Genomic DNA, 20,021 nt, shown 5'->3' on the forward strand with positions numbered 1-20,021 from the left:
CCGGATGATGGATGACAGTTTGCCGAAGCTTTTCTTTTTTGGGCAACCATATATGGCTAATCAGAAAGCAGGTCGTTTTCAGTGTTAATTTTTTTCTGAACGTTCATTTAATGCTTATTCTTTCTTTAGAAACCGTTGTCCTACAACTATTTCCAACACTTATGGGCTATAATGAATTTGCTTTATGTTTGGGGGGATCATACACCAGCTTAAAAATCCTTTTTTACAAAAGGCTCTTCTTGACTCAGGGATTTAAGGATGCATGAATCAAACCGATAAAACAAAGTTTTTTAGTCCTTTTTGGGCCCCCTTTTCTGATTAACAATATTTTTTCTCGTGAAGTTTGGGCTCTCATATTTTTATTTTTCTTGTAGGACGTCTTTTAAGTTGTTTTATTTTCTAATTAGGGTGTCTTACGTTTACAGACTGATGGGTATAAATTTTGAACTGATCAGTGCCTGGGAAATTTAGTTACTTGATTTGATAGATGGAACTGCTACTAGCCTCCCTCCCCAAAAATTATAAAGGTTCTATTGAGCCAGATACCAACCTATTAAAATTTCAAGCTGATTGGACATTATGTCTTCCCAGCATATTTTTAGCCCCATTTATGGGGGCCTATACCTCCAAACCTATCGTTTTCACACTAGCGTTTTCTTAGGCCAGTTATTTAGGTGTGTAGTGTTCAAGCCATTAAAAAGCAATTGACTTTCGAGTCCATAAAAAGCTATTCGGCCAATTTTTGGGTCCTGTTTTCAGGGGATCTCCAACATTTTTTTTGTGTATTAGGTTATCTTTGCTCTAGAACTTACGGAAGGCAATAGGAAATGAAAGTTCTAGTTTATTTTTCAAGAGTCAAGAGATTTAAGGGCAACTAGCCCCCCACCGCACCCTTTTTTCCCAAACCCATCCGCTACAAATTCTGAGATAGCCAGGTTTTTAAAAATTTGTTCAAAAATTAGGTAACAATATTTCCGGTATCAACACAACCCCCCAGGGTCCGGGGGGTTGGCGTTGTAAGTGTTGTCCTGGGGGGAAACATAGTTTCACTACAAACAAGAGTTTGGATACTGTCCCTTTCCTTAACTGTAAAAACCAAAAAACTACTGCGTCGTTGGAGCTTCACTGAAAATGAATTATATCACAAATATTTTCTTTTCCAGTTCTTACAACTTTGAAAATAAAAATAAAATAACAGTAAAATAAATTCTTGAGTAGAGTAGTACCTTCCATTTTGACGACTTTATGTTCCATCCTGTTTATTGCGGCCTTTACGTTCCTTCCGGTTTTTCTGGTAATTCTATTCTATAGAAGCTCTACACCTTTTCAAAGAGTGTGAGTAGCCCCTCGCATCTAGGTAATACTTCAATAGAAGCTCTACACCTTTTCAAAGAGATTCAGGTTTCAAAGTTCACTGTCTTTTTGGTGATAAGCCCAAAAAACCAACACGTCTTGTTTCATTGTTATGCAATTATTTTTGTAATGAAAAGGGTAATTACTTCTTTAGTTTACGAGATTTGCGAATTTTTTGCGAAAAGATATTTGCGTAGACGCTTACAAGGGACATTGCTAGAAAGTATTCAATAGCTTAATTGAAAAGTAACAATAGAATGACATTGTGACTTGACCTAGCTTTACCTCGCCGATGTGGTCTGCATAATACGTAAGTAACGTTTGAAAAATATTGTCAATTTAAAAAGAAAGGGATGAAAAGTTTTATGTGGGGGGTGGGTTGCAGAGAGGCGTGAGGTGCACGCGGGTTCAGTGACAGAGGCTCCACTTGCCCGGAGGGAGTTCGCATATCCACTGTGTCAGTTCCCAGGGGGGTTCAGGTGCCTGGGGCCTCTCACTTTTTCTTTTTCGTACATCTGGATCCCTGTTTTCAAAATCACTTTTTCTTCTGAGGCTTGGAGCATTTGGTGACTAGATATTAAACATAATGAAATTAAGCACGGAGGTTCAGTTGTACAGGGGTTTCAGTTATACAGGGGTTCAGTTACATGTGGGTTCTTTGTGTTAAATAAGTAGTTTTTTTATATTTTAAAAGAGCTTTACTGGGATTGAGAGACTGAGTTGCCTAGTTCCATATGATTTTTTTTTACTTGACATTCATTAAAAACGAAATTTTTGTGTTAAATAAGTAGTTTTTTTATATTTTAAATGTACTTTACGGGGATTGAGATACTCAGTTGACTAATTCCGTGTGATTTTTATTTATTTGATGGTCATTAAAAACGAAAATTTTGTGTTAAATAAGTAGTTTTTGTATCTTTTAAAAGAGCTTTACGGGGGTTGAGAGACTCAGTTGCCTAATTCCGTGTGATTTTTCTTTACTTGATGGTCATTAAAAACGAAATATTTGTGTTAAATAAGAAGTTTTTCTATCTTTTAATAGAAATTTACGGTGTTTTATATAATATGATGCATAATTAGTATTGCTTTTTCTTTAATTGTTGGTCATTAAAAAAGAAATTTTATTGTTAAATAAGTAGTTTTTGTATCTTTTAAAAGAGCTTTATGGGGATTGAGAGACTCAGTTACCTAATTCCGTGTGATTTTTCTTTACTTTTTTGTCATTAAAAACGAAAATTTGTTTTTAAATAAGTAGTTTTTGTATCTTTTAAAAGAGCTTTACGGGGATTGAGAGACTCAGTTGCCTAATTCCGTGTGATTTTTATTTACTTGATGGTCATTAAAAACGAAATTTTAGTGTTATATTAGTAGTTTTTGTATCTTTTAAAAGATCTTTACGGGGATTGAGAGACTCAGTTGCCTAAGTCAGTGTGATGTTTATTTACTTGTTGGTCATTAAAAACGAAATTTTTGTCTTAAATAAGTAGATTTTTTATCTTTTAAAAGATCTTTACGGGGATTGAGAGACTCAGGAGCCTAATTCCGTGTGATTTTTATTTACGTGTTGGTCATTAAAAAAGATATTTTAGTTTTAAATAAGTATTTTTTTTAACTTTTAAATGATCTTTACGGGGATTGAGATACTCAGTCGCCTAATTCCGTGTGATTTTTCTTTAAGTGATTGTAATTAAAAACGAAATTGTTGTGTTAAATAAGTTGTTTTTTATCTTTTAAAAGAGCTTTAAGGGGATTGAGAGTCAGTTGCATAAGTCCGTGTGATTTTTATTTACTTGATTGACATTAAAAAAGAAATTTTTTTGTTAAATAAGTTGTTTTTGTATCTTTTAAAAGAGCTTTCAGGGGGTTGAGAGACTCAGGTGCCTTAGTCCGTGTGATTTTTCTTGACTTGTTAGTCTTTAAAAACGAAATTTTTTTGTTAACTAAGTAGTTTTTGTATCTTTTAAATGAGCTTTTCGGGGATTGAGAGACTCAGTTGCCAAATTCCGTGTGATTTTTCTTTACTTGTTTGTCTTTAAAAACGAAATTTTTGTGTTTAATTAGTAGTTTTTGTATCTTTTAAAAGAGCTTTACGGGGTTTGAGAGACTCAGTTGCCTAATTCCGTGTGGTTTTTCCTTACTTGGTAGTCATTAAAAACTAAATTTTTGTGTTAAATAAGTAGTTTTTCTATCTTTTAAAATAGATTTAAGGGGGTTGAGAGACTCAGATGACTGTGTCCGTGAGGTTTTTGTTTACTTGGTGGTCTTTAAAAACGAAATTTTTGTGTTAAATAAGTAGTTTTTGCATCTTTTAAAAGAGCTTGAAGGGGATTGAGAGACTCAGGTGCCTAATTCCTTGTGGTTTTTCTTTACTTGGTAGTCATTAAAAACAAAATTTTCGTGTTAAATAAGTAGTTTTTGTATCTTTTAAAAGAGCTTTAAGGGGTTTGAGAGACTCAGATGCCAGTTTCCGTGTGGTTTTTCTTTACTTGGTGGTCATTAAAAACGAAATGTTTGTGTTAAATAAGTAGTTTTTGTATCTTTTAAAATAGCTTTAAGGGGTTTGAGAGACTCTGTAATGCACTAGTTTTTCAGTAAAGACACTCAATATCCTAAAAGTGTTTAATTCAAACTTTTTAAAACTTCGAAATTTTTCAACTTTATTTATTTTTTTCTTTCTGTACATAACTTAAAATGTCAAAATATGCTTAAAGTTCTAACAATTGCTCTCTGTGATTGGTCAGAGACACGATTTGACTTTCCCACTGGCATTCTATGACCGGTTATTGACAGCGCTCTGTGATTGGTCAGAGACACGATGTGACTTTCCCACTGGTATTCTATTACTGGTTATTGACACAACCTAATCTATTGCATGTATTAAATCAGTATTTTTTACGCAGTGGAACGATAAACACATAAGTCATATCTTTAAAAAAAAAAGTGAAGATGGAACATTTTAATAAAGTGTGTTTACATAACAAGGTTATTGTAGCATTGAATGCCGACAAAGAGAAATATTTAAACTTTGAAACAAGTACAGGTGGTAGCACTATTGGAAATGTATGAATGCCTTGTCATGACATTAAGGAATTAAATTTCTTTGTAATACAGAAAAAATTAAACTCTTATGTTGGTGGTTATGTTAGATTGAGATCTCAATAGATGATTGAACTCAAAGAGAATGACAACATAAAAATAATCGTTTATAATAGAGGACAACTCCTTGATATTGTTTCAGGTAACACATTACCTACTGATACATCCAATCGTCACCTTTCAGGTATTAGCATTCAACGGAAGATCAATAAAAGAAAGGCCTACTCTTCTACTAATATCGTAAACCATATCTTGTCTACGTGCCGAAACTGTTACCTGTGTAAAAATAATGTGATAATAGACAGTGAAATTGTCAGAAAAATAAAAAGGGCATTGTCAAAAAATATCACGATGGACTATAAAGATGAATCGATGAAAAACAAAGCACCAGCAAACGTTACTGACATTGGTCAAACAGTCATTGAACCAAATAATACCAAAGACGAAAAGCATATTGAGCCTTTTGATGAGACACCAGTAAAAATTGTGTATGACTCAAAATGGAATAATGATTATTCTACTGATTACGAACTAAGAGAAGACAATAGCTATAATATCAAGAGAGAACATGGTGAACTATTTTATGGAACAGATTCAAAATGTCCAAAGTTAATTGTTGATATTAATAATGTATCATAATATATTTATTTTATTAATATTCTACATAGCATTATTTCATTAAAAATATATTTTGCATTACATTGTTATGTGTTCATTATTTTTAGAGTAAGCTAGCATATCAAACGTTTAGAATGTCTAATAAAACGTCGGAGATGTAAGAAAAGGAATTTGCATACATCTATTGTCAGACACATGTGGACAAATTTTTTCTTGAATTCACCTCCTGGATAAATAAAAAAATACATTTCATTCAATAAATTATGACGAAACTCTAAGTAAGCTACAAACTCTGTCTTGAAGTTACCTCATGGATACACAATGCAGAAATTTCATTTAAGAAATTATCAAAAATAGTAAGTAAGTAGCAAATTCTTTCAAAAATATGTTAATACGTTTAAGCAATAAATATCTTTAAGCTTAACCCGTCTTTATTCTTTAGAATAGTTTTATTCATTTCATTAAATTATGAAGAAATTGTAAGTAAGTAACAATAGCTTTCTTGAATCCGCTTCCTGTACCCAATACAGATATCTAATGCAAGAAATCATAATAAACTCTAACGTAAGTACTCCAGTATGGATTAAGGACCAAGCGTGAATACACAATTATTAAATTTACTTAAAGAAGATATGAAGGATGTATTAATAGATAACACACTCGTTTTACTTCATGAATACACACTGAAGACTTTTAATTTAAGACCGTCTCAATATTATTAATTACGTACCACAGTCTTCCTTTAATTCGCCTCCGGGGTCAATAAAAAAGACAGTTGATTAAAGAAATTATGAAAAAATTGTAATTCAGTAGAACATTACTTCTTTTATTCAAATGATGAATAAACAAAAAAAGACATTTTGTTATATAAATTATTAAAAATTTAAAAGTAATTAAAAAACTATTTATTTTTTTAATGACTTAGATAAATGTTGTAGAAATTTAATTCAAGAAATTATGAAAAAATTCTCAGTAAGTAGCAATTTCTTTCTTGAAGTCAACTCTTGGATACACAATACGAAAATTTCATTTAATAAATTATTAAAAAAAACAATTTCTTTCTTGAAGTCAACTCGTGGATACAAAAAACATAAATTTAATTCAAGAAATTATTAAACTATTTGTAAGTAAGTAACAAACTATTTTTGTTTTCACCTCTTGGATATACAGTACAGATACTTCATTCAAGAAATTATGAAAAAATCGCAAGTAAGTAACTTTTTTTTCTCTTTATCAAAAACAATTTTCACTTAGCTACACGATGTATAAATTTAATTCAAGAAATTAGGAAAAAAAATTCTCATTAAGTAACAATTTCTTTCTTGAAGTCAACTCATGGATAAACAATACTGAAATTTCAGTCAAGAATTTAATGACTTAGATACACGATGTAGAAATTTGATTCAAGAAATTATGAAAAAATTCTCAGTAAGTAACAATTTCTTTCTTGAAGTCGTCTCTTGGATACACAATGCGGAAATTTCATTCAAGAAATTATGAAAATATTTGTAAGTAAGTAACAAACTCTTTATTTTTTCAAAGTTCATTTTGAATTTCTTTCGTTGAAATGCAAGAGTTGGAATATTTCAGTAGTGTTTGGTTATGGTTTACCTTGTCACAGTTACATTATCTTAATTTTTCAAAGTTCATTTTGAATTTCTTTCGTTGAAAGGCAAGAGTTGGAATATTTCAGTAGTGTTTGGTTGTGGTTTACCTTGTCACAGTTACATTTTCTTGATTTTTCAAAGTTCACTTGAATTTCTTTCATTTAAATGCAAGAGTTGGAATATTTCACTAGTGTTTTGTCGTGGTTTACCTTGTCACAGTTACATTTTCTTGATTTTTCAAAGTTCATTTTGAATTTCTTTCGTTGAAATGCAAGAGTTGGAATATTTCAGTAGTGTTTGGGTTAGGTTTTCCTTTTCACAGGTAAATTATCGATATTTTTAAAATGTCTATGTGAATTTCTTTAGATGAATTTCTAGTGTTGGAATATTTAAGTAGTGTTTGGTTTTGGTTTACCTTGTCACAGTTACATTTTCTTGATTTTTCAAAGTTCATTTTGAATTTCTTTCGTTGAAATGCAAGAGTTGGAATATTTCAGTAGTGTTTGGTTGTGGTTTACCGTGTCACAGTTACATTTTCTTGATTTTTCAAAGTTCATTTTGAATTTCTTTCGTTGAAATGCAAGAGTTGGAATATTTCAGTAGTGTTTGGTTGTGGTTTACCTTGTCACGGTTACATTTTAATGTATTTTCAAATTTCATTTTGAATTTTTTTTCTTTTAAATTAAAGAGTTGTAATATTAAAGTAGAGTTTGGTTGTGTTTTACATTGTCAAAGATAAATTTTATTTATTTTTCAAAGTTCATTTTGCATTTATTTCGTTGAAATGCAAGAGTTGGAATATTTCAGTAGTTTTTGCTTGTGGTTTATCCTGTCACAGTTACATTTTCTTGATTTTTCAAAGTTCATTTTGAATCATTCAAGAAACGTGATTAAACACGTTTTTAAACTACATGCTATTTGCATGCCTTTCCTTGTCACCTTTCCAAACGAGCGGGGATTCCCCGCTGGTTCCTACACATTTCAAAAAAGTGAGCAGTACGAAAACTCCACATTTTCAACCAGACTGGTTTTTTAGACAACACACCCACAGAGATGACACACACACATAGAAACGAGACACACACAGACACAACACACAAACAGAGTCATAGCGAGAGAGATATCCAAAAGTTGGGTTGACCTAGGTTCACTTAGAGTGGCGCGCCACTCTAAGTGAACCTAGGTCAACCCAACTTTTGGATATCTCTCTCACTATGACTCTGTTTGTGTGTCGTGTCTGTGCGTGTCTCGTTTCTATGTGGTGTGTCATCTCTGTGGGTGTGTTGTCTAAAAAACCAGTCTGGTTGAAAATGTGGAGTTTTCGTACTGCTCACTTTTTTTGCAATGTGTAGGAACCAGCAGGGAATCCCCGCTCGTTTGGAAAGGTGCCAAGGAGAGGCATGCAAATAGCATGTAGTTTAAAAACGTGTTTAATCACGTTTCTTGAATGATTCAAAATGAACTTTGAAAAATCAAGAAAATGTAACTTTGACAGGGTAAACCACAAGCAAACACTACTGAAATATTCCAACTCTTGCATTTCAACGAGAGAAATTCAAAATGAACTTTGAAAAATCAAGAAAATGTAACTGTGACACGGCAAACCACAACCAAACACTACTGAAATATTCCAACTATTGCATTTCAACGAAATAAATTCAAAATGAACTTTGAAAAATCAAGAAAATGTAGTTGTGACAAGGTAAACCACAATCAAACACTACTGAAAGATTCCAACTCTTTCATTTCAACGAAAAAAAATTCAAAATTAAATTTTAAAAATCAATATACATAACCCGTGTCACGGTAAACCACAACCAAACACTACTGAAATATTCAAACTTTTGCATTTCAACGAAAGAAATTCAAAATGAACTTTGAAAAATCAAGAAAATGTAACTGTGACAAGGTAAACCACAACCAAACACTACTGAAATATTCCAACTCTTGCATTTCAACGAAAGAAATTCAAAATGAACTTTGAAAAATCAAGAAAATGTAACTGTGACAAGGTAAACCACAACCAAACACTACTGAAATATTCCAACTCTTGCATTTCAACGAAAGAAACTAAAAATGAACTTTGAAAAATCAAGAAAATTTAACTGTGAAAAGATGATCTAAATCCGAACACTTCCGAAATATTCCAACTCTTTTATTTCAACGAAAGAAATTCCAAATGTACTTTGAAAAATCAAGAAAATGTAACTGTGACAAGGTAAACAAACACCAAACGCAACTGAAAAATAAAATAACTAGAATTTCAAGGAAAGAAATTCAAGTGAACTTTGAAAAATCAAGAAAATGTAACTGTGACAAGGTAAACCACAATCAAACACTACTGAAATATTCCAACTCTTGCCTTTCAACGAAAGAAATTCAAAATGAACTTTGAAAAATTAAGATAATGTAACTGTGACAAGGTAAACCATAACCAAACACTACTGAAATATTCCAACTCTTGCATTTCAACGAAAGAAATTCAAAATGAACTTTGAAAAAATAAAGAGTTTGTTACTTACTTACAAATATTTTCATAATTTCTTGAATGAAATTTCCGCATTGTGTATCCAAGAGACGACTTCAAGAAAGAAATTGTTACTTACTGAGAATTTTTTAATAATTTCTTGAATCAAATTTCTTCATCGTGTATCTAATTCATGAAATTCTTGACTGAAATTTCCGTATTGTGTATCCATGAGTTGACTTCAAGAAAGAAATTGTTAATTACTGAGAATTTTTTTCCTAATTTATTGAATTAATTTTCTACATCGTGTAGCTAATTGAAAATTGTTTTTTATAAAGAGAAAAAAAAGTTAATTACTTGCGATTTTTTCATAATTTCTTGAATGAAGTATCTGTACTGTATATCCAAGAGGTGAAAACAAACAGAGTTTGTTACTTACTTAAAAATATTTTCATAATATCTTGAATGAAATTTATGTATTGTGTATCCAAGAGTTGACTTCAAGAAAGAAATTGTTTTTTTTCATAATTTCTTAAATTAAATTTCCGTATTGTGTATCCACTAGTTGACTTCAAGAAAGAAATTGCTACTTACTGAGAATTTTTTCATAATTTCTTGAATTAAATTTCTAGAACGTGTATCTAAGTCATGAAAACAATAAATAGTTTGTTAAGTACTTTGATTTTTTTAATAATGTCTTGTCCAGAATGTCTTTTTTGTTTATTCTTCAGGTTACTACAAAAAATAATTAGCGACTTACTTACAATTTTTCATAATTTCTGTCTTTTATTGCCTTTTTTTATTTACCACAAAGTTGACGTAAAGAAATACTTTACTAATTACTTAAAATTTTTTATAATTTCTTAAATGAAATTTCTGCATTGTGTATACATGAGGTAACATGAGCGTGTTACCTATTTACAATTCCTTCATAATTTCTTGAATGAAATTTCAGTATTGTGTATTCAATAGGGGAAAATAAAAAGGACTTTGTTACTGACTTGCGATTTTATTAGTATTTCTTGCATTAGATATATGTATTGTGTCAAGGAAGCAAATTCAAGAAAGCTCTTGTTACTTACTTAAAATTTTTTCATAATTTAGTGAAATGAATAAAACTATTCTGAAGAATAAAGACGTGTTAAGCTTAAAGATATTTATTGCTTAAACGTATTAACATATTTTTGAAAGAATTTGCTACTTACTTACAATTTTTGATAATTTCTTGACTTAAATTTCTGCAGTGTGTATCCCGGAGGTAACTTCATGACAGAGTTTGGAGCTTACTTATAGTTTCGTCATAATTTCTTTAATGAAATGTATTTTTTTATTTATCAAGGAGGTGAATTCAAGAAAAAATGTGTAACCTTTTGTCTGACAATAGATGTATGCACATTCCTTTTCTTACATCTCAGACGTATTATTAGACATTCTCAACGTTTGATATGCTAGCTTACTCTAAAAATAATGAACACATAACAATGTAATGCAAAATATATTTTTAATGAAATAATGCTATGTAGAATATTAATACAATAAATATATTATGATACATTATTAATATCAACAATTAACTTTGGACATTTTGAATCTGTTCCATAAAATAGTTCACCATGTTCTCTCTTGATATTATAGCTATTGTCTTCTCTTAGTTCGTAATCAGTAGAATAATCATTATTCTATTTTGAGTCATACACAATTTTTACTGGTGTCTCATCAACAGGCTCAATATGCTTTTCGTCTTTGGTATTATTTGGTTCAATGACTGTTTGACCAATGGCAGTAACGTTTGCTGGTGTTTTGTTTTTCATCGATTCATCTTTATATTCCATCGTGATATTTTCTGACAATGACCTTTTTATTTTTCTGGCAATTTCACTGTCTATTAACACATTATTTTTACACAGGTAACAGTTTCGACACGTAGACAAGATATGGTTTACGATATTAGTAGAAGAGTATGCCTTTCTTTTATTGATCTTCCGTTGAATGCTAATAGCTGAAAGGTGACGATTGGATGTATCAGTAGGTAATGTGTAACCTGCAATAGTAGCAAGGAGTTGTCCTCTATCATCAATGATTATTTTTATGTTTGCATTCTCTTTGAGTGCAATCATCTCTGGAGATCTCAATCTCGCATAACCACCAACATAAGAGTTGAATTTTTTCGGTATTCCAAAGAAATTTAATTCCTTACTGTCATGACAATGCATGCATACATTTCCAATAGTGCTACCACCTGTACTTGTTTCAAAGTTTAAATATTTCTTTTTGTCGGCATTCAATGCTACAATAACCTTGTTATGTAAACACACTTTATTAAAATGTTCCATCTTCACTTTTTTTTAAAGATATTACTTATGTGTTTATCGTTCCACTGCTTAAAAAATACTGATTTAATACATGAAATAGATTAGGTTGTGTCAATAACCAGTCATAGAATACCAGAGTGAAAGTCACATCGTGTCTCTGACCAATCACAGAGCACTGTCAATAACCGGTCACAGAATGCCAGTGGGAAAGTCACATCGGGTCTCTGACCAATCACAGAGCGCAATTGTTAGAACTGTAAGCATATTTTGACATTTTAAGTTATGTACAGAAAGAAAAAAATAAATAAAGTTGAAAAATTTCGAAGTTTTAAAAAGTTTGAATTAAACACTTTTAGGATATTGAGTGTCTTTACTGAAAAACTAGTGCATTACAGAGTCTCTCAAACCCCTTAAAGCTCTTTTAAAAGATACAAAAACTACTTATTTAACAAAAAAATTTCGTTTTTAATGACAACCAAGTAAAGAAACACCACACGGACACCGGCATCTGAGTCTCTCAAACCCCTTAAAGCTCTTTTAAAAGATACAAAAACTACTTATTTAACACTAAAATTTATTTTTTAATGACTAACAATTAAAGAAAAACCACACGGAATGAGGAAACTGAGTCTCTCAAACACCTTAAAGCTCTTTAAAATGATGAAAAAACTACTGATTTAAAACAAAAATTTCGTTTTTAAAGACCACCAAGTAAACAAAAACCTCACGGAAACAGGCAACTGAGTCTCTCAAACCCCTTAAAGCTCTTTTAAAAGATAGAAAAACTACTTATTTAACACAATAATTTCGTTTTTAATGACTAACAAGTAATGAAAAAACACACGGAATTAGGCAACTGAGTCTCTCAAACCCCGTAAAGCTCTTTTAAAAGATACAAAAACTACTTATATAACACAAAAATTTCGTTTTTAAAGACAACCAAGTAAAGAAAAATCACACGGAATATGACAACTGAGTCTCTCAATCCCCTTAAAGCTCTTTTAAAATATACAAAAACTAGTTATTTAACACAAAAATTTTTTTTTTAATGACTACCAAGTAAAGAAAAATCACACGGAATCAGGAAACTGAGTCTCTCAAACCCCTAAAATCTATTTTAAAAGATACAAAAACTACTTATTTACCACACAAATTACTTTTTTAACGACCATCAATTAAAGAAAAATCACACGTAATTATGCAACTGACTCTCAATCCCCGTAAAGATCTTTTAAAATAAACAAAACAACTTATTTAAAACAACCATTTCGTTTTTAATTACCATAACGTAAAGAAAAATCACACGGAATTTGGCGACTGAGTCTCTCAATCCCCGTAAAGATAATTTAAAAGTTACAAAAAATACTTATTTAACACAAAAATTTCGCTTTTATTGAGCATCAAGTAAAGAAAAATCACACGGAATTAGGCAACTGAGTCTCTCAACCCCCGTAAAGCTCTTTTAAAAGATACAAAAACTACTTATTTAACACAAAAATTTCGTTTTTATTGACCAACAAGTAAAGAAAAATCACACGGAATTAGGCCACTGAGTCTCTCAATCCCCGTAAAGTTCTTTTAAAAGATACAAAAACTACTTATTTAACACCAAAATTTCGTTTTTAATGACCATCAAGTAAAGAAAAATCACACGGAATTAGGCAACTGAGTCTCTCAATCCCCGTAAAGCTCTTTTAAAATATAAAAAAACTAATTATTTATCATCAAAATTTCGTTTTTAATGACCATCAAGTAAAGAAAAATCACACGGAATTAGGCAACTGAGTCTCTCAATCCCCATAAAGCTCTTTTAAAAGATACAAAAACTACTTATTTAAAACAAAAATTTCGTTTTTAATGACCATCAAGTAAAGAAAAATCTCACGGAATTAGGAAACTTATTCAATCAAACCAACAAAATCTCTTTTAAAATTAACAAAAAACTACATTAAGAAAGGATTAATATATTGTTAAATGTTAATCAATTAAAGAAAAATTACCTTTACTTAGACACCTTATTCTCTCCATCCATATCAAGCTCTTTTTCAATACAAACTAACTCATTATAAAAAACACAATTATAGTTTTTAATTTGACTCACGTAAAAAAAAATCACACGGAAACAGGCCAATGAGTCTCTAAAACCCCGTAAAGCTCTTTTAAAAGATACAAAAACTACTTATTTAACATAAAAATTTCGTTTTTAATGATCATCAAGTAAAGAAAAATCACACGGAATTAGGCAACTGAGTCTCTCAATCCCCGTAAAGCTCTTTTAAAAGATACAAAAACTACTTATTTAACACAAAGAACCCCCATGTAACTGAACCACTGTATAACTGAAACCCCTGTATAACTTAACCTCCGTGCTAAATTTCATTACGTTTAATATCTAGTCACCAAATGCTCCAAGCCTCAGAAGAAAAAGGGATTTTGAAAACAGTGAGCCCGAGTTACGAAAAGGAAAAAGGGATACCCCCCGTGCGCCTTAACCCCCCTTGGAACTGAACCCGGGGATAACCGACACACTCCAGTCCAGTGGATCCCTTTGCACTGAACCCTCGGTCACCTCCCCCAACTCTGACCGCCAACCCAATACGACCCCGGGTAAGACATTTCTTTTTAAATTGTCACTATTTTTAACAAATTAATTAATTATTATGAATACCACCAAGGAGAGGTAAATCTAGGTCAAGTCACAATGTCATTCTATTGTTACTTTTCAATTAAGCTATTGAATACTTTCTAGCAATGTCCCTTGTAAGCGTCTACGCAAATATCTTTTCGCAAAAAATTCGCAAATCTCGTAAACTAAAGAAGTAATTACCCTTTTCATTACAAAAATAATTGCATAACAATGAAACAAGACGTGTTGGTTTTTTGGGCTTATCACCAAAAAGACAGTGAACTTTGAAACCTGAATCTCTTTGAAAAGGTGTAGAGCTTCTATAGAAGTATTACCTAGATGCGAGGGGCTACTCACACTCTTTGAAAGGGTGTAGAGCTTCTATAGAATAGAATTACCAGAAAAAACCGGAAGGAACGTAAAGGCCGCAATAAACAGGATGGAACATAAAGTCGTCAAAATGGAAGGTACTACTCTACTTTCTTGAACTGATGGATCTTTCAACAATTAAAATCATTATATATCAGATATTCAATTTGATGTTGTTCACACTTTCCATGACAGTTCGAAACGCATATAGTTTTCAGTAAAGCGCTAATGACGCAGTAGGTTTTAGACTTGTACAGTGAGAGAAGGAGGCGATACCCAAACTGTTGTTTGTAGTGAAACTATATTCGTCTTTAACAATTTTAGAAAGAACTAATAAACTAAGCTGAATATTTGATGTATAACGATATTAATTGCTGAAAGTTCATCATTTCAAAATTTTACTATAATTTCAATGTTTATTTTCAATATTAAGTACAAAAGCAAATATTTGTAATAAAATTGGTTTTCAGTAAAGCGCCAATGACGCAGTAGGTTTTAGACTTTTGCAGTGAGAGAAGTAGGCGATACCCAAACTGTTATCTGTTGTGATTTTTGTTTGTTTCAAGCTTGATATGCATATTCAATTTAAGTTTCACTCGTATTAAGATTTATTTGTTCATTTACATTAATATCTATTGTATGTTTGTTTGATTGATTGTTTATTTAATTGTTATTCGTTTTAAGTTTCATTTATGCTTCAATAGCAAAATATTTTTTCGTCTTTAGCTTGATTTTCATATTCAATCTAAGCATTACTCGCTTTAAGATCTATTTATTGATTTATATTATTACTTGTTTTATGTTTTTTGCTATGATTGTTTGTTTAATTTCTTTTCGTTTTGAGTTTCATTTACTCCTTACTAGTAATTTCTGGTTCTTTTGGGTTTGAATTTTAACAGGTATTTGTATCAGCCGATCTTAAGTTTAAAATGGCCTTTACTTTTCTTTGAAAAACCTCTTTTACGGAAAGTTTTTTTTAATTAATTCAGAGAAAAAAAGGGATATCTATAAATTTGATGTAATTGAGGATCATGGATGTACATCTGGGAAAAAATGGATCAGAAGGGTCTGGTCATCCCCCATTCTCTTTTGATCTTTAAATCCTACTGGAAATTTTTACTTCCATGAACATTATGTAATTACAATTACCATTTAGTACAGGCAAACTAGCCAAAAATATGGCTCGACCCCAAACAAAATGCAACTGAAATGATTTTTATACTATATTGCAGAGAAAAAAAGCTAAACAACATATTCAAATTGCACATTCTAGGTTGACGCAAAACTAGTTTTTTTTGCTTTTCGTGTCAACTTTTTCAGTTTTTTCTAAAAAAAACTGAACTATCGGTAAATCTTCGTTTTTCTGTATACGAAGTACCATCCTGATATAAAATGAAGAGCTGAGCCGGAAAATGAAAGTAAATTGATATACAATGTACCAGAAAAAAGTTTCATAATCATCAATATGTAATTCTACCCTTCTCATCGTTGCGACTTCTTTTTCACCATAATATCAGAAGGCTACTATTCTGACTTAAAATGATTAGCTGAGCCCCTAAATCAAATTAACCTGATGTAATGTCTGCTAGAGAACCCGTTTCATATTCATCAATATGCACTATTTTATTTTCATTTGACATGTTTGTTTTAGCAATTACTGTCCACCAATTCGTTTATTGTTGGTAAAAAAAAAAATAATAAGTAGGCTAATAAATTATGGTTGGCTCGTTTAAAAGACCAGTTAATGCACAGAAGGCAACTACGTCACTTTCATAACCTTCGTTTGCAAGAAATAATATCAACGTTTCATCCCGCGCTTTGTCGAAGCGATTTCTCGGATAAAACCGTAAGCTAAGAAGTCACAGTTTAAAATTACACCGAGTAATCATTTATTAAGTCGCGTTAATGCCCGTGTTTGATATCTTGCCATCTATAGATACAAAAAAACAATCATTCGATGTATCTGTCACCTAACAAGCTAAAAAAAATTTCACTGCGTCTTATCTCCTTTCCCAGTGACTGGATATTTAAAGGTAAGAGATCATTTTTGTTTGTTATTTCAACCAAAGATCTACAGTCTGAAATGGTAAACTAATGTATCTAACTGTATGTAGTATAATTCTTGGACATTTATATCAAAGAACTGTTTTATAAAAAAAAGTGGGATTCATCGATGAGACTGGAACTGCTCTAGTACAGAACCTTGAAACTGTGGTTCCAATGCTCAGATATGGTATCCGTACTGCGAAATTTCTTAGGAGCCGAACGATCTGGGTCATGGGATCTCCACTTAAAATCTGGTGAGATCTCCACTACCTTATCTGGTGGCATCTGGGCATAACAATTACACAAAATCCTGCTAGCTTTATTTCCAGCATATGGTCGCGCCCAGAAGAACTCATTATGTTGTCTATCGCTCCCTCCAGAACGAGATGTATGCCATTCAACGTTCCTGTAGATTCTGGGCTGGGCTACCCATGGTTCTTGTCATTTATTCAGAACTCATGTGCAGTCTCAAAAAAGCTGGTGGTCTTACCCATGAAAGTGGTATGACAGAGGTTCAAAGGTCTTTTTGGGTTCTGTCTTGATCAGTCTGCTCTACACTAAATCTTCTGAAGGAGGGTATGTCACTGGTTTTCTATGGAACTAGTGAACAACACAAGGACACGTCCGAGCTGAGGCAGCTAAGAAACTGTAAAGACAACCAGATCCTTATCGATTTTACAGGCAGCGCAATCGCGCTGCCTAAGAAAAGAACGATGTTGGCACAATATATTATTATTTTTTTTTCCATACCAAGGCACTTCGCATCGAAGGAGTTGATCGTAGAAACTTCGAAAAGGGCTCATTCGATTGGAAATTGGAATGGCCAGTGCCCTTTTTAATAGCCAAAAGTGATTGGAAGGCAACTAAGATCCCTTCCACGCCCACCATTTACCCAAACACATCCAATCAAAATTTTGAGATAGCCATTTTTGTCAGCGTAGTTGATTTCCAGATTGAAAATATGATTTTGAGGAGGTCACTCCCCACAACCCTCAGGGCAAGAGTTTTAAGTTATGCCCTGGGGTCATATAAGAACGATATTGGGACAATACATTATTTATCATTTTTTTTTTTAGGCCAGGGCACTTCGTTACGAAGAAGTTGTCGTAGAAGCTTCGAAAAGGGCCATTCAATTGGAAATCGGAGTGGCTTGTGCCCTTTTTAATAGTCGAAAGTGATTGGAAGGCAACTAACATCCCTTCCACGCCCACCATTTCCCGAAACACATCCAATCAAAATTTTGAGATAGCCATTTTGTTCAGCGTAGTGGATTTCCAGATAGAAATTATGTTTTTGAGGAGGACAGTCCCCAACAGCCCTTAGTGCAAGGGTTAAAAGTTATCCCTGGGGGCATGTAAGGTTTTTATAGAAAGCTGTGTTGTAGATACTTCAAAAAAGGCTCATTCGGTTGGAAATTCAAAGGGCTAGTGCCCTTTTTAATTGTCGAAAGTGATAGGAGGGCAACTAGCCCCCTTCTCATGCCCACCTTTCCCCCAAAAACATTCAATCAAAATTTTAAGATAGTCATTTTGTTCAACGTAGTTAAAAGTTCTGGAAATTAGGTCTTTGAGGATGACAACCTCCCCCCCCCCACAATCCTCAGGGCAAGGGTTGTAAGTAATGCCCTGGGGGCATATGAGGTTTTTATAGAACGCGTGGACATAGAAACTTCAAAAAAGGCTCATTCGATTGGAAATATAAATGGCTATTGCCCTTTTTAATAGTCGAAAGTAATTGGAAGGCAACTAAAACCCCCTCCTCGCCCACCATTTCCCATAAAACACTCAATCAAAGTTTAGAGATAGCCATTTTGTTCAACGTAGTTGAAAAGCATGGAAATTATGTATTTAAGGACGACAAACACCCCAGAGCCCCCAGAGCATAGGTTGTAATTTAGGCCCTAGGGGCATATAAGGTTTTTATAGATAGAGTTGTCGTATTACTTCAAAAGGAGCTCATTCAGTTGGAAATTGAGAGGGCTAGTGCCCTTTTTAATAGTAGAAAGTGATTGGAGGGTAACTAACCCCCCTATCACGCCCACCTTTCCTCTAAACACATCCAATCAAAATTTTCAGATAGCCATTTTGTTCAACGTAGTAGAAGGTTCTGGGAATTAGGTCTTTGAGAATGAACCCCCCCCCCCTCCCAAAGCCCTCAGGGCAAGGGTTGTAAGTTATGCCCTGGGGGTATATAAAGTTTTTACTGAAAGTGTTGTCGTAAAAACTTCGAAAGGGCTCATTTGACTAGAAATTGAAAGGGCTAGCGCGATTTTTAATAGTTGAAAGTGTTTGGAGAGCGAATAACGCCCTTCTGAGGCCCACCATATCCCCAAACACATCAAATCACAATTTTGAGATTGCCATTTTGTTTAACGTAGTTGAAAGTTCTGGAAATTAGGTCTTAGAGGATGACAACCATCCTAGCAGCCCTTAAGGTAAGGGTTGTAATTTATGCCTCGGGGGCATATAAGGTGCTTATATAAAGCGTTGTCGTAGAAACTCAAAAAGGGCTCATTCGATTGGAAATCGAAAGGCTTATTGCCCCTTTTAGTAGTCAAAAGTGATTGGAAAGCTTGACATTTTTATAGTAAAGATCGATGTGGGTATAATGTATTATTTTTTTTTATTGTTGCTGTTTAGACCAGGGCACCTAGTATCGAAGGAGTTGACGTGGGAACTTTGAAAAGGGCTCATTCGATTGAAAATAGAAAGGGCTGATGCCCTTTTTAATAGTCGAAAGACTGGAGGGCAACTAATCGCCCTCCCACGCCCACCATCCATTTGCCCATTATGTTTAAAAACTAAATGTTGTCTTAAAATTAAAGCAAAATGCACTGTTTTAATGCTACTTCCCAATAAGGCATCTCAGCAGTACCCCAAAAACTAGATTAGTTGATAGTGCCTTTATCCGGAATCCCAGGTTTCAAATAGCAGGCCAAACTATAAGGTCTTAAAAAATGAAAAGGTTTAAAGTATTATTTTCTTGTTCACTGAAAAGACTATGTTAATATAAAACCAACAGAAATTAATAAAAAAAAAAACTTTTCCACAAAATAAGTTTTTCAAAAAAAAGTAAAGAACTCCATTAAACAAAAAATGAGCAAAAATAAAATCAAATAATCTACCAAGCGTGAAACTACCGCAAATCAGCATCGATAAATAAGTGAAACCCAAAAGGAACAGAAATTACAATAGATAACCGAGTAAAAATCAAAACGAGCGGAAAATAACACAAGTTGAGTTCAAACCCCTATGCCTTCCCAAGGCCAGAACATAATTTGCACTTTACTGAAAAAAAATACAACTTAATATACATTGTCAGTTTAATATACATAGGCCTATACTGATATTTAGTAGTCAAAATGTTAACATTATTTGATTTAATGAAGTTATAAAAGTAAAAACGTTTATATTTTTTCAGTAAAGTGCAAATTTTTTGACCTTGGGAAGGCAAATGACAGATGCCGATTTTCGTACATCAGCTGCAGTTTTCATGCTGAAGTCAGCTTCGAAGGAGGAAGTAAGGGT

The 20,021-nt window shown here is 32.6% G+C and overlaps 1 protein-coding gene across 1 annotated transcript in view; it reads right to left on the reverse strand.

Annotated features, from left to right (window-relative positions):
- Positions 1 to 20,021, reverse strand: part of LOC148949706 (uncharacterized) — a 35,649-nt gene that overhangs the window by 613 nt on the left and 15,015 nt on the right. The gene's annotated exons all lie outside the window — the stretch shown is intronic.

The sequence above is a fragment of the Artemia sp. Qi Xiang Cuo genome, chromosome 8, assembly GCF_049724085.1.
Source record: "Artemia sp. Qi Xiang Cuo chromosome 8, ASM4972408v1, whole genome shotgun sequence".
Taxonomy (NCBI): Eukaryota; Metazoa; Arthropoda; class Branchiopoda; order Anostraca; family Artemiidae; genus Artemia; species Artemia sp. Qi Xiang Cuo.